General features: G+C 45.3%; 1 pseudogene; it reads left to right on the top strand.

The window, feature by feature from the left end:
• On the top strand, positions 521 to 3883 carry Gm8990 (predicted gene 8990; annotated as a pseudogene).

Genomic DNA, 15799 nt, shown 5'->3' with positions numbered 1-15799 from the left:
ATATCAAATCCTGACACTATTACTAAGGCCATATTGTGTGTGCAGACAGAAGTCTAGCATAGCTGTCCTCTGAAAGGCTCTACCGGCAGCTGACTGAGACAAATGCAGATCCTTACAGCCAACCACTAGATTGAGGTTGGGGCCCCCTATGGAAGACTTAGGGGAAGGACTGAAGGAGCTAAAGGTGATTAAAACCCCATAGGAAGAACAAGTGTTAACTAACCTGGATCCCTCAGAGATCCCAGACTAAGCCAAAAGCCAAGGAGTATACATAGGCTGGATCATGGCCATGGGCATGTGTGTAGCAGAGGACTGCCTTGTGGCCTCAGTGAGAGAAAATGTGTTTAATCCTGTGGAAACTTGATGCCCCGGGGAAGAGGGATGCTGGTGGAGGTGAGGTGGGTGTGGGCAGGCAGGTGAGGGAGCACCCTCTCAGAGATGGGGGTTGAGTGGGGCAAAGACCTTGAGGAGTGGGAACCGGGAAGGGGGACAACTTTTGGAATGTAAATAAATAAAATAATTGGCAGAAGCAGAGCTCCACCGCGAGCGGAGGCTTGGGCGCATGGCTGCTGGGCCAGGCTGAGCACTTAGAAGAAAAGCCCGGCACCTTGTCGGCGTTGCCCTGCAGGGCTGACTCGCATGTGGGCTAACCCGAAAGATTTGAAGGGACACTTGTAAAGCATGGTGGCGCATGAGATCGGAGGTCTCCTGCCCATTAAAAGGACAATCCGAGTTTTAGATGTTAATAACCAGCCCTCCCGGGAGCAGGAGGAGCCAAGCCATAAGAGAGTTTGGCCTCTAGCTCAGGTCACATCCTTGGCAAACTTAATCTCTCCCATAAGAAATGGAGCAGTCAGGCGCTTCGGTCAGACCATACAGTCGTTTACCCTTCGTGGTGACCACAGATCCCCAGCCTCTGCCCAGAAGACATTCAGCAGGTCCACCGTCCCCACACCCACCAAGAGAAGAAGCAGTGCACTATGGTTGGAAATGCTAGACATCAATATGAAGGAGCCCTTGACCACTCGAGAGATCAAACGTCAGGAGGCTATATATGAATTGTCCCGAGGAGAACAGGACTTGATTGAGGATCTCAAGCTCGCTAGAAAGGCCTACCATGACCCCATGTTAAAGCTGTCCATCATGTCAGAAGAGGAACTCATGCACATATTTGGAGACTTGTATGCTTACATACCTCTGCACGAAGATCTGTTAGCAAGAATTGGAGAAGCAACCAAGCCTGATGGGTCTGTGGAGCAGATCGGTCACATTCTCGTGAACTGGTTACCAGGCCTGAATGCCTACAGAGGCTACTGTAGTAACCAGCTGGCGGCCAAGGCTCTTCTGGATCAGAAGAAACAAGATCCAAGAGTCCAAGACTTCCTCAGCGCTGTCTGGAGTCCCCTTTCAGTCGAAAACTAGATCTTTGGAGTTTCCTAGATATCCCTTGAAGTCGCCTCGTCAAGTACCCCTTACTGTTAAAAGAAAGCCTTAGACACACTCCCAAAGACCACCATGATGTTCAGCTTCTGGAGGAGGCAATATTGATAATACAAGGAGTTCTTTCTGATATCAACTTGAAGAAAGGCGAATCTGAGTGTCAGTATTACATCAACAAGCTGGAGTACCTGGACGAGAAGCAGAAGGACCCTAGGATCGAAGCGAGCAAAGTGCTGCTGTGCCATGGGGAGCTGAAGAATAAAAGCGGCCATAAACTGTACATTTTCCTATTTCAAGACATCTTGGTTTCGACTCGGCCTGTCACCCGAAATGAGCGCCACTTGTACCAGGTTTACTGGCAGCCCATCCCAGTCCAGGAGCTGGTGCTGGAAGACCTACCTGCAGGACGGGGATGTGCGCATGGGTGGCTCCTTCCGAGCGGCCTTCGGCAACTCAGACAAAGCTAAAAATATCTTTAGGGTCCGCTTCCAAGACCCTTCTCCAGGCCACTCCCACACACTGCAAGCCAATGATGTGTTCCATAAGCAGCAGTGGTTCAACTATATTTGCGCAGCCATTGCCCCCTTCCAGCCGTCCGCCAGCCCCTTAGAGTTTCAGGGCTTGCCAGACCTCCACGAAGAGTGTAAAGAGAACAACCCTTCTGCTGGGAACCTCAGAGCCCAGCGACGGTCATGCGTGGTTCCTGGTGTCATGCAGGTAGACGAGGAAAGCGCCCTGGATTGTGGCTCCAGTGTACAGACAGTGGAAGACACCGGGAACATGAAGGCACAGCGGCCTCAGCCTGGCTTACGAAGAGCAAGGGACAAAGCACAGTCAGGTGGCAAAAAGAAAGAGACTTTGGTGTAAAGTGTGTATTCCCTGATGGGGAGCTGTTTATTTATAAATGTGTACAGTTTTTTCTTATAATGGGAGCATCAAGGGTTACTCTGTACCAGAAGTAATGTGTTCATGGTTTGGGTCTCTCTCTCATCCTCTCCCTCTCCCTTCCCCCACCCCCAATCGTCGTCATGTCATTGATGTTGTCCTTGTCGTCCTTGTTGTCATCGTCATCGTTGTTATTAATGGCAGCTACAGATACACAGATTACTGTTAAATTGGAGACTTTAAAAAGGTATTTTCATGGATTATTTGGAACATGCCAACTTGGTGTATTTTATCAGAAGAAATGTGTGTGGAGCCAGTGCTGTCCTCACCTGGTTCCCCATGACTTTCCAGGACTGAGCAAATGTCACAGTGTTTGCCAGGCTTAAACGCTTGCAAATGCTGAGACTCCATCAGTGTTCTTTGTGAAACCTCAGAGGAAGCACGGAATTGTAATAGTGACACCTACAATCCGCATGGAACAGATTTGAGATTGAAATCTTTTGTATTTACAGTGAAGCCCCGCTTCCTTGAGAACAAGCGTGAAGCTTGATGTCTTCCCCCTTTGTCCCAACTGGAATGAACGAACACCTGTAGCAGTCTCACTGCACAGTTCGCCTTCTGCATTCATTTATTCTGCCAACTATTGAATTTTTTTATTGTAAAGTAGTTTTTAGTATTTGCTTTTATTTTTTTTACGTTGATGCCTTTTTAAAGTGGCATGTCCCTGAAGTTTTTCTTCTAATTGTGTGTGTGTGTGTGTGTGTGTGTGTGTGTGTATGTGTGAATCATTAATTTTATCAAGTGAAACCAAGCCATATTGTTTGAGCCAATTAAGAAAAGTGCAGTTTTTACAGTGTATCATGTGGTAAAGTCCCATGAAATGACTTAGTGTATTCTAGACTACTGAAAGGAACCACAGGAAGGGTTGGGTGGAAGTTTTTGTGTTGTCTGAAAAGCAAGAGAAGGCAGGAGTCTAGGGAAGGGAAGGGAAGGGAAGGGAAGAGAAGGGAAGGGAAGGGAAGGGAAGGGAAGGGAAGGGAAGGGAAGGGAAGGGAAGGGAAGGGAAGGGAAGGGAAGGGTAGCTTGTCTAAAGTAAATTGTCCGGCTAAACCAGAAGAGGAGCCAGGAGCAGCCTGGCCTGAGGGATGTAGAAAGTTGTAGAAGGCAGAGGGGATGTGAACTGTGTTTGCTTTGGTTTCTCATACCTGCAAATGCTACATTTGAAAAGAACTGTACAGTGTGTTGGAAATTTGACTATATTAGGTTAATTCTGGTTGGTGTTCTTTATTTAAAAAAAAAAAAACTCGTGATTCTTGACTGCAAAATGTTTGCGTTAAAAATGGGGTCATGGTCTTTAAAGGGGGGAGAAGGACAGAGACCCCATGTCAGCCCAGGGTTATACTGGTGATCAGTTCAAGTCATTGTTAACCATTATATGTGAAATATATCTCTAGTGGAAATGAAAATTGGAAAAGGCTGTAAATAGATCAATAAAATGATTTCTTTGTATAAAAGAATTATACAATTTTTAAAAAAGCACACACATAATAACCCTAAATAAATAAATAAATAAATAATTTAATAAAGATTAAAAATAAAAAAAAAGACCTGAGTTTGATCCCAAGGCCCACACCTACAGGGTGGAAGGAAAGAGCTCACACCAAAAGTTGTCTTCTGTGATCAACATATGTGCCTAGACATATGTGCATGCATGTGTGTGTGTGTGCGCACGCACACACACACACACACACACATATCAATCAACCAACCATTGTAATTGTAAAATGTTTAATTATCCATTTCTATTCTAGGCATGTGGGTTGACTTCTGTAATCTCAGCACTGGGGAGGAATAGCCAGGAGAATCAAGAATCCAAAGCAAGCTCTATTTACACAATGATTCTGTCTCAGTTTTATCATCATCATCATTGTTTTCTTGTGACTGGAGAGATGTCTCAGCAGCTAGAGATGTCCTCTTGCAGAAGACCCAGGTTCAGGTCCCAGCCCCGATATGAAGGCTTACCACCATCAGTAACTCCTGACCCAGGTGATCAGCACCCTCCTCTGGCCTCCTCAGGTACGAAGCATGTGCACAGTGCACTTACATGTAAGCAACACACTAACACATACAACTGCAACCATGAATACTTTAAAATTACTAATTTCTTAAAGGAAATTTTGATTGATTCTGTAGTTGGCATTTCATATGCAAACGCACTCTACAGAGTAACTGCCTTTTATATTTTCATATCATCTATCAATTTTGATTCTGAGTTTGCTCCTCTGCTAATTTTTCTCATCAAAGTTGTCTGTGTTTGCTTTCCCTCTTGAGTTTAGAAAGTGTAATCCACTCATACCCGGTGCTTTGGTTTATGACAGTCCCTCCACCTACTGTCACCTTGTTCTTGTGTTACAATTCAAAAGTTGTTCTAAATAAGCCTCTGCCAAAGAACATTGCTAAGTGGAGTTATATATTTGGGTACAAGCTCAACTTCTGGGACATCTTGGCCATGCCAAATAGCATTTTCAACGAAGTGTATTTCTCAATAGCTGGAAAAGTAAAATGATGGAAAAGCAATTTGTAGCCAACATTGGCCTGGGGAATGTTGGATGGATTAGAGGAAGAGCCTGGAGATAGGAAATCCATTTAGCAAATCACTGGAGGATTATAGACATGAAATTGCAACTGTAAGAGAGTGGGGTGTGGAAATAGTATGTGTTCTTGACACTGGTGGATGAGAGTCCAGCGGACACCTCTGCAAGGGGTTCCAGGTTCTTATTGCCTGGAATGAGGTGGACAGAGACACATGGAAAACAAGAAAAGCAAGAGAATTTAAGAAAAGACACACTCTGAGGGAGAAGCAGGCTGCAGAGGAAACATAGTTTGGTGGCTGAAAGGTCTTCAGTATATATACTATCAGGACAGGTGTGTCATGTAGGGTGATTTCCGGTGTCGTCTGAATTCTCTGGGACACATAATAATGCATACAACTTCACATGCCTCATAACATCTGAAATCTCCACCCACAGGTAACATGACAGTGGGAAAGTGCCTCTGTTCCTATACCAGTGGGTCCATTTGTGTGGTGCAGCCCCACTATTGGGTTTAGTCAAAGGAATTGAAATCAGTGTGTAGGAGGGATGGCTGCACACTTCCCAGGTTTATTACAGCACCATGCCTGATAGCCCAATGTGGAATCAGCCTCAGTGTTCAGCAGTGGGTGAATGATGGGTGAACTTTTACATATATATAAAGGAAGCCAGGTACAGAAAGACAAACACATTTTCTCACTCATTTGAGGAAGCTAAAAGTCTAACCACATTGCAATAGAGAGCAGAACAAAAATCAAGAGGTGAGGATGGGTAGGTGGGAGGGAGGAGAGAGAAGATGAACGATGGATACCAAGTGTAATAAGAAGTATAAGGAAGTTATTCTAGTGTTTTGTATTCTGTATGGTAAAGTACATAATAATTATTGCATGTTTATAAAGACATAGAAGAAAAGAGTTTAAAGGTTTACAAACATTTTAATATTAGACAAGATGACAATGCTAATTCCCCCAACCTGATGACTCTAGATTGTGTGTGTGTGTGTGTGTGTTAAATTATCATACTTAACCCCATAAGTACAAAGATTGTAAATCAATTAGAAAGTGAGAAGTTAGGGGCTAGAGAGATGGCTCAGTTGGTTTTCTAGTTAAGCTTCTATGGCTGAGATAAACACCATGACCAAAAGCAACTTGGGAAGAACAGGGTTCATTTCATCTCTCACACATCCAGGTAACAGTCTGCAGGGAGCCAGTGCAGAGACTCATGCAGGAACAAAGGCAAGAATCACAGAGAAAGGCTGCTTGCTGAGCTCCTCCTCCTCCTCCCCCTCCTCTTCCTCCTCCCTCTTCCTCCCCCTCCTCCCCCTTCTCCTCCTCCTCCTCCCCCTCCTCCTCCTCCCTTCCCCCTCCTCCCCTCCCCCTCCTCCCCCTCCTCTTCCTCCTCCCTCTTCCTCCCCCTCCTCCCCCTTCTCCTCCTCCTCCTCCTCCCCCTCTTCCTCCTCCTCCCTCTTTCTTCTCCTCCTCTTCCTCCTCTACCTCTTGTTCCTCCTTCTCTTCTTCCTTCTCCTTCTACTCCTTCTTCCCTCCCTCCATCCTTCCCCCTCCCCCACCCCCCACCCCCGCCTGACTTGTACTCAGCTTGCTTTCTTATACAACTCAGCCCCTGCTCAGGAGTGGCACAGTGGCCTGTGTTCTTCCTCATCAATCAAGAACATACCCCACAAACATGACCACAAGACCCATCTGATAAAGACAATCCATCAAGGACTCCAAACTCATGGGACTGACTAAGTCTTGGGGCCATGTACAGATACTGGCATTGTGTACAGAAAAATGTCAAGCAGAACTTCCTTCTCCGAGGTGTTTATAGCCTGAGACCACTTCCCTGCAGAGACCCACCCTACTGAGATGAGCTAAACCCATCTCCTTGGTCAGCTGTATATAAGAAACCTGCCTCTTCATTTGTGTATATAGAATACACCTGCTCCTTTGATTCAGCTTATGAAACACATGTGCTGAGGTTTCAGGCTATTTCTGGTATTTCTCTATCAGAGCACATGGCCCGCGGGATTGCAGCTTTTCTGTATGTGTGTCTGCTGTTTGTTCATTCCCCCTTGGCCACAGTTAGGTCAGTCCCTAAGCTGTGCAGATCACAGCACCCTGCATCAAAAGAATCCAGTGGAAGAAAAGTCCAAGCAAATTCCTGATGTCAACGTAAGGCCTTCACAAGCACACAGGCACCTGCATGCACACATATGCCCACACATGTGCAAATATACACATGCACACACGCCACTCATACATACACACACACACACACACACACACACATCACTCAGAATAATGTTGACCTGGGTATCCTTTGACGCAGTCAAGCTGCTCCATGAGATGAGCTGTAGTTCTCAATTTGAAGCACACAGACCTTTCAGTGATTACCAAACACCACACTAGGTATTGTGCTGAGGCATTTTGCACATACAGCTAAAGTCCCCAATCCATTATCTACCATACTAGAGCTATAACAGGACCCCAGATAAGGCTGGCTTCATCACATGAGCCCCATGAGCCAGTCCACTCCAGTTGGTCTTAGAGCTAACGTCAGAGATTTATTGCAGAACTGGGTTCTACAAACCTAAATGACTCACAAGCAGATAGACTGAGCCACAAGCCACAGGGGAAACAGGAGATGTCTGTACAAACAAGGAAGAATGCAAAGGGATACAGACTTCATTATGCTCAAAATCACCAAGGTAATTTATGATTCAATGTTGTGAATTCTATACCCAGAGGCCTCTAGATCCCATAACTGGTTTATGGTTTTGACTACTTTCTCCGCCAATCTCTGCCTGGTTAATACCTTGATTTCCATTCTTGACACCTGAGACTCTCAGCAGAGGTAGCCACACCAGGTCAGATCACTGTGATCTGAAAGCTGTGAGCCTTTAAGTGTTGTATACAATCCATTAGGCTTGTGTCCCTTCTTGTATAACAATAGAAAACTCATACACATTTTATAGACAAAACTCTCAAGTGTTTGCCTGGTATAGCCACAACAGGACAGTAAGTATAAAAAGAATGTCAATATTTAATGTGTGACTAGCTATAAGGGATGTGGGGGGTGGGGTGGCAGTGAGGGATCAAATGTGGCTTCAAAGTCACTGCAAGGCTGGCAGAAAGACTGAGCCACAAGCCACAAGGAAACTGGAGATGTCTGTGTAAACAAGAAAGAATATGAAGGGATACAGATTTCATTATGCCCCAAACCACCAAGGTAGCTTATGATCCAGTTTTACAAATTCTATACACAGACATACCTAGATTCCATAGCTGGTTTGTGGTTTTGACTATTACTAACAGAGTTTCAGATACTTATGACAAGCACACATTTCTAACCTCAATGAAACTCTCGCCCTGGAAGTCAAGTATAAGCTCTTCCCCAGTTTGTAAGTGACCTCACCCAAACACCTACAATTGCGGGTGCATAATGACCTCGCCATCCTGTGCTCATTGTGTGCCTCTGCATGCTGTACGCTGGTGCATGGTGACCTCACAGTTCTCTGCTTTGCATGCCTATGTATTCTGTAAGCAACGTATACGCTGTTCTGCTATTCGAAAATTCACCAAAGTCATCAGCTCTGATGTTGGAATAACAAAGGCCAGAAAAGGCTGGAATTTAGAGCTGGTGAGATGAATTCCTCGGTAAGCATGCTTGCCATGCAAATCTGCCGATCTGAGTTCAAATCCCGAATCATCACAGAAAAAGCTGAGCATCATAGTGTTGTCTATACACCCAGCACTGGGGGACCGGGGGGTGGGGGGGGTGACAGGGTGGCAGGGTCAGAATCCGGAGGATCTTTGTGGCTTGCTATCAGCCTAGTTCCAGGTCCATTGAGATACTCTGTCTCAAAGAAATAAGGCAGAGAGTGATAAATGGGGCAGACACTCAACTTTCTCTGCCCTCCACACATATGCAAGCATGAGCACCTGTGCGCACACACACACATGTACACTTACACTGCACAAATACACGGTATCGACACAATTTTTTTCTAATTAATAAAAGGAAGTTGGAGTTTAGACATACATTTGGTTGCTAGTGAACCCTGAAAATAAAGAGACCCCCATAGTCATATATATTCACACAAGAAGTGAGGCCACAGCGGTGGAAAGAGAAGCCAATGAGAATGAATGAAGACAGAGGAGGAGGAAGAACAGAGAGAGGGGAAAAGACAGCCGGTCCTCTACTTCAGACACTTTCTCTGCTGCCTTGACCGGGTCCTCTGACCCTTGCCCCTACTACTTCACTGTGTATGAAGGCTTGTCTGTCCACCCCAGCCTTTCCCTCCACAGCTTGTCCTGTGGCTGCAACAGTTATAATAAGGGATCGTCCTCCAGCTACCAAAGGCCTCCTTAAGTTACTCTTAAAGGTACAAGATTAAAGTTTGGCCTCTGCCGAATTACAGTGCACGCCACGTATAATGATGGCACATTCTAAGAGTGTGCTGGCTGCAAACAAACAATGAATGAAAGGCTAAAGTCCCTGGATTAGCGGATGATTTGTCTGAGCCGCAGCATCTAAGCTCAGCTCTGAAAGAAACCTACCAAGCTGGTTAAAATCATCTAGGTTTTAAAAGGCTTCATCACAAATGGTCCCTGAATAGCAAACATATTTGGTGTAGCTGGAGGGCAGGAGGGAGGAGGAGAGAGAGCATCATTTCACAAAAAGGAGGTCAGAGAAGAATATGCAGAACGCTGAGAAGGCCTCTGGCTTCACAGGTAACACCTGGAAGTAGTAAGGGACTTCATGCCTGGCAAAAATATTTAACAGCAAATTTCCTACTCCTGGCAACAATCGCGAAGGATCCTGGGAGGCCCAGCCAGTGACGCACAACGTGGGGTGGGGATGGGGTGTTAGCCCCCACACTGGAATCTGAAGTGCTTTGGTGCTCTTCAGCACCAAGCTAGAAACTGGATGAAACTGGGACCGGGAGGCTAGGCCTCTCAGGGAACAAGGGAGGCCTGTGAGCTGGCTGGGGGAAGGGTGTGTGTGTGTGTGTCAGGCTCACAAAGGCAACAAGCACCTTTGTGTTCCTCCCAACACTGTGGCCCTTATACCCTTTCAGAGCCCTGTGGCTGACACTCGCTTGGGCTTGGGCGTCATCTTACACTTTTGTCCTTAGTAATAATGATTACTTTATGGTGTGTTTTTCTTTTACTTATTCTCTCCCACTGCCTTCTTCCCCCCTCCTTCCCCTGCTCTCTTTCTCCCTCCCTCACTCCCTCCCTTCCTTCTTTCTTCATCTCGCATCTTTTTTTTTTTTTGCTAATATTTGAGTGTTCTAATAATCATTCAGATTGCAGGCCTATCATTTGACCATATTAAATACTTTGAAACTTATAAATCTTCTGAATATGTAAAATAATATACAGGGTTTTAGATTACGCTTATTATTTGTTTATTGGAGGCACACACCTGCCGTAGGAGTCAGAGGACAACTTTCAGGACCATCAGTAACACCTTTACCCACTGAGCAGGCACACTACATTTGTTTATTTGTTTGTTTGATTGATTGAAATACGTGTGTGCGCCTGTAGAGAGAAAGAATAAAGGGGTTTTATTTAAAGGATTGCTGAAAGCATTTTTGTCAGCCTTTACTAGATATACCATTTGTGAGTTTCTTCCTTTTATTTAAAGCTCGAGACTTTCCAGACCCTAAAACCTGTTTGACTGCATTTTCTTTATGTAGCTTTCTCTGAAAAGTGCTAGTTGACTGGATTCTGGAATTGACTGGCAGGCAATGGCTTGGCTGCAGTTCCAGTAAGAGGATGGTAGGGAGCAGTGTCTGCGGCTCTCACTCAACACCCTCAGACCTGTCTCTACACAAAGACCTGACTTCAGGGCTCTGGGAGCAGCCTCTCTAGGGAGACAGAAGGAGTGATTATGTGACCTCCTCCCACAAGCTGAGAAGAAGTGGGCTCTGAAAGCCCTGTCAAGCAACATCAGGGGGACCAGGGCAGGGTGGAGGAAGTCAATGGCTCCTGCCTACATTATGCTCCCAATTACCAAAGATAGCATGCTGGAAGAACGTTAGAAGAAGCCCACGTGATAAGAGGAAGTTCCCAGGCAGAGCCTGGAACAGCTGGAGAGCTACAGTGCACGCACCAGAACCAAGTCTCACAGGGAGCTTCTACAGAATGAGAAACTGGGATTGCATCTACCAATTCTGCCTGAAAAACCAAACAAACAAACAAAACACCCAGAAAACACATCTGTACCCCAAGCTGGCCGTGTTACTTGCTATAAGCTGTGGGATGTTATACCCTGAAGAATTTGGAATATGAAAGGTTTAAAAGTGGCCCAGTGCTTATATTTTCAAGGAAGAAGGAGGGAGTGGGGAGTGGGGGACTCTTTAAAGAAGTGGGAAGCAATTCACAGCCAGCAGTGGGGAGTCACCCATCTGCAATCCTGGCCTTTAGAAGGCTGAAGCAGGAAGTTCATAGGTTTGAGCCCTGCCTGATATCCTGTCTCAAAAAAAAAAAAAAAAAGAAGAGAAAAGAAAAGAAAAGAAAAGGAAAAAAAGGAGAGAAAGATAAAGAAAGAAAGAAAGAAAGAAAGAAAGAAAGGAAGGAAGGAAGGAAGGAAGAGAAGGAAAGAAAGAGAAAGGAAGGAAGGAAGAACGAGCCAGTTTTGCGGCAGGTAATTGCAGTTATCTTTTGGCAAGGTTGCTCTGGGGCTTTGGATTATGTCAGAAACCCTAGAGGACTTGTTAGAACAGGTTACTGGGCCCTGCTCCCAGAATTTCTAATTCAGAACGACTTCTTTGGGCCTGAAACTGTTTCCCACAAGTTTCCAGGTTGATTGTGGTGATGAAGGTCCAAGGACCACATGCTGGGCAGCATGGCTTTAAAAACTGTATTTTGAGAACATGTATGATACAATGATACAATGTCCAAGGCACACTTTAAGGCAGGGTAGAAGAAGGAACATAGGCAGGGACAGAAAGAGACGACTGTGTGTGAATTATTCCCCTTGGAGCTAGATGGCAGGTGCATAAGGGGTCACTGCTAGTCTTCTATCTTCTTTTACACTTGAAGCTACTGTTTAAAGTTGATTTAGGTCTGTAACCCCAGCTAATGCAGGGAGGTCTTGAGTTCAAAGCTGGCTGGGAAAACTGTGGCAACCCTGTATCTAAATAAAAAATAAAAACCAACTGGGGATATGGTTTGGTGCACTATGGCAAAGGTATGCTACTATGATACACACAATGCTACTACAACACACACACACACATCACATACATATCACACACCACACACACATCACACACACAGATATATATATCCACCACATACACGTTGCCTCTCACACATACCACATACATATACACCCACCACATCCACATCACGCGCACATTGTTCCACACACATACACACCCACCTCACAATCACATACACATATTGTACACACACATTTTACATACACATCACATATGCACATGCATGACACAGACATATACATATAATACTCATCACACACACCTATATACACACACATACACAGAAATCACACAGATATACACACATTTTATATATACACACACACATTTTACACAATATACATCACATACATACACACCCACTGCAGACACACACATGCATCACATGCATTTTATACACACACACATAAATAAATAACAAACAGTTCCAGGGCTATCTAGCTCAGTGGTAGAGCACTTGAGCACTATGCATTCAAGATCCATGGTTTGGGTTTATTTCGCTAAGCAATGTTTGTTTTTTTGGTTTTTTTTGGTTTTTTTTTCTGTAACTCAGGCTGCCCCAAATTCACAACCTCCTGTATTAGCCTCCTGAATGCTAGGAATTGTAGGAGTGAGTTTGTGCTACCTGGCCCAGCCTAAACATCCATATTTGGTGTGAGGTTAACTGAAGCTGTTCTTAAACTTCAGTGATGGAATTAGGGGGCCTAGATGACCAAACCCAACAAGATCTCTTCTTAACTTAAAAGTAAAAAAAAAAAAAAAAAGGTCTCAAAAATTATGAAATAGGCAAGAAACAGCCCCCCCCCCTTCCAGTGGTCAGGGTGGGGAGCCTACAGAGCTTAACACACCTCAGAGGATTGTTCTGTGCCCTTGCCACTGAATGTCACCAGCACACTCACATGTGCCTGGGGCTAGCCACAGAGCCCGTGCACGAGGGGGTGGGTGGGTCGGATGTTCAGCAGGACACACAGACTTTCTCTTTAGACTGCTTATCTTGATGGGGGAGATAAACGTGAGTTGGGTGATTATATATATTTAAATCAATATGGCGTAGAAGCTCTGAAAAGTAGGCTCTTTGACTTTCTGGGAACATATCAGGAATTGGTTCTAAGTAGTAGGGACATAGCATCCTTAAGAATTTGAACTGAGATAAAATAATCTAAAATATTGGTAGGGATTTCTCAGGCCAAGGGATGGGGTTTGTGGCACTGGGGGTGGGGGGTGGGGCAGCCTGAGAGGGTGATATGGAGAGGTAGTCTGGTGACCAGGGCCATACAGAGGCACAGAGAGAAACTTACAACAGCTGAGAATCCAGAGATCAAACCGGACAATAACCATGACTGTGAAGCTGGGCAGATGCTGTCTCTGTGGGGTCTTGAGGGCAGCCCTCCCCCACTCCTACCCCAGCAAAGCCGAAAGCCATTACAGGGCTTACACAGAGATGCATAATTAAGTTTGTGTTTTACCATTAAATTGGCTAATGGAGCATACTGGCTGGAGCAAGGAGGAATGCTAGCTCTCCAGACAGAAGGCTCTGCTGGCAGCACAGGATGCTGGCAAATACATTCTAGGGCGGGGCCTGTGAAACATCACTGTCACTTCCTGCCACTGAACAAGCACACACCCTTTCTGTGGCTTCCTAAAGATTTCTACAAGCATTAAGGAGTCTAACTAAACTCTAACCTAAGCGCTCTATCCTAACCCGCCCCCCTCCGCATCCCCCCTTTTTATGCCTTCTAGGGAAATGCCACGATGAGGTTGAGTTTGACCCTGTGAGTTTGGGAACACAAACATACCGGAGTCTGCAAACATCAAAAGCTTCCTAAGTGGAGCGGAGATGCATGGGGGAGGGAGAGGAAATGCGGAGAAGCATTTGACTCTTTGGAGGGGAGGAGGGATGGGAGAGAGGAGGACAACTTCTCTGCACAGGCTTGGTATCACTCTCCCTCGTCCGGAAGTCCTTTTGCCCTGTAAGATACAGCCCTGGAAAGAGTCTGAAATAAGGAGCAGCTCTAAGTGGGGAAAGATCGAGAGCTTCGGGGAGATGGTGCAAGCGCTGGTGAGGGAGGGATGGGGAATTTTAGCCTTGATAGCTAGCTGAAAGACAGTTTTTTGTTTTTTAAGGAAGATAATGCTGAGTATTGCTTAAAACCGTTTTTGTTTGTTTCTTTATTGGTTGTTTGGTTGTTTTTTTTGTTTTTGTTTTTGTTTTTGTTTTTTTTCAAGACAGTTTCTCTGGGTAGCCCAGCCGGTCCTGGAACTTGCTCTGTAGACCAGGCTAGCCTCGAACTCAGAGATCCACTTGCTTCTGCCTCCTGAAATGTGGGATTAAAGGCAGGATTGAATGTGGGATTCAGGAGCTGGCCCCACTCCTCATCTGGGCAAAGCAGGATCGAGCGCTGGCCCCTGGAACCCAGGCCCAGGATTGCTGGCTGGCAACTTCTACCCAGGCCCAGATCCAAGGCTCTGAGTTGTCCCACCCCAACATCTTCTTCATCTATGAACTGTTGGAGCATGCTCAAAAGGCTGATTCAATAGAACCAAAGCTTTAGGATCACCATGACACAGGATAACAACAGGATATCCTAGAGGAGTCCCCATGAAGATCCAATATTGAGAGGATAGCACAAGCCAGAGGCCTTGAACCAGACCAATGACTCACTGCAGTGAACCTTTGCAAGTAAAAATGTGTGGACGAAAGGGTACACTGTGGGACACACTGTAGCTTCCATGGCGAGATGGTTTTTATTTTTATTTTTTGTTTTCTTTTGAGGGAAGCTGAAGTGGTGGAAGGCAGATGCGAAGGGGCAGGAAGATGAGTGGAATTGGGGTGCATGATGTGAAATTATGCAGAATCAATAAAAAGTTATTTTAAGCAGATATAGAGCCAGGTATACGTGATCAATAGTCCCAGCACGTGCGAGACTGAGACAGGGAGGTTTACAATTTGGAGCTACCCAGGACAACATAGTGAGGCTCTGTCTAAATGAATAAATAGCCAGTGTGCTTAGGCATGCCCCCACAGTCTCTCAAGTTCATTCTCTCCTGTATGTAGTGAATTTGAGGCCAGTATAGGTTGCATGAAACATTGTTTCGATGACAGTATAGGTTGCATGAAACATTGTTTCGATGACAACAACAACAATAAAAGTACATACAAAGCTGTACACACTACTCCAGAGAGACAGGAGAATGACTTGAGCCCAAGAGTTCAAGACCAACCTGGTCAACATAACAAGACTTTATCTCAACATAACCAGAAAAATAAGTGTGTTAGTTTGAATATGCTTAGCACAGAGCGCGCTGTATTAGGAGGTGTGGCCTTGTTGAAGAAAGTAGGTTACTATGAGGATGGTCAATGAGACCCTCCTACTAACCACGTGAGAGCCAGTCTTCTCCTAGTGGCCTTCAGATGAAGCTGTAGAACTCTCAGCTCCTCCTGCACCATGCCTGCCTGGATGCTGCCATGTTCCCTCCTTAATGATAATGGATTGAACCTCTGAACCTGTAAGATAGCCCCAATTAAATGTTGTTCTTATGAGAGTTGCCTTGGTCATGGTGTCTGTTCACAGCAGTCAAACCCTAACTAAGACAATAAGTAAACACAAACAAACATGCAATCAGGTAAAAGCATATACAATTCTTGAGC

This window comes from Mus musculus, chromosome 13 (genome assembly GCF_000001635.26).
Source record: "Mus musculus strain C57BL/6J chromosome 13, GRCm38.p6 C57BL/6J".
Taxonomy (NCBI): domain Eukaryota; kingdom Metazoa; phylum Chordata; class Mammalia; order Rodentia; family Muridae; genus Mus; species Mus musculus.
This window is presented reverse-complemented; position numbering and strand designations above follow the sequence as displayed.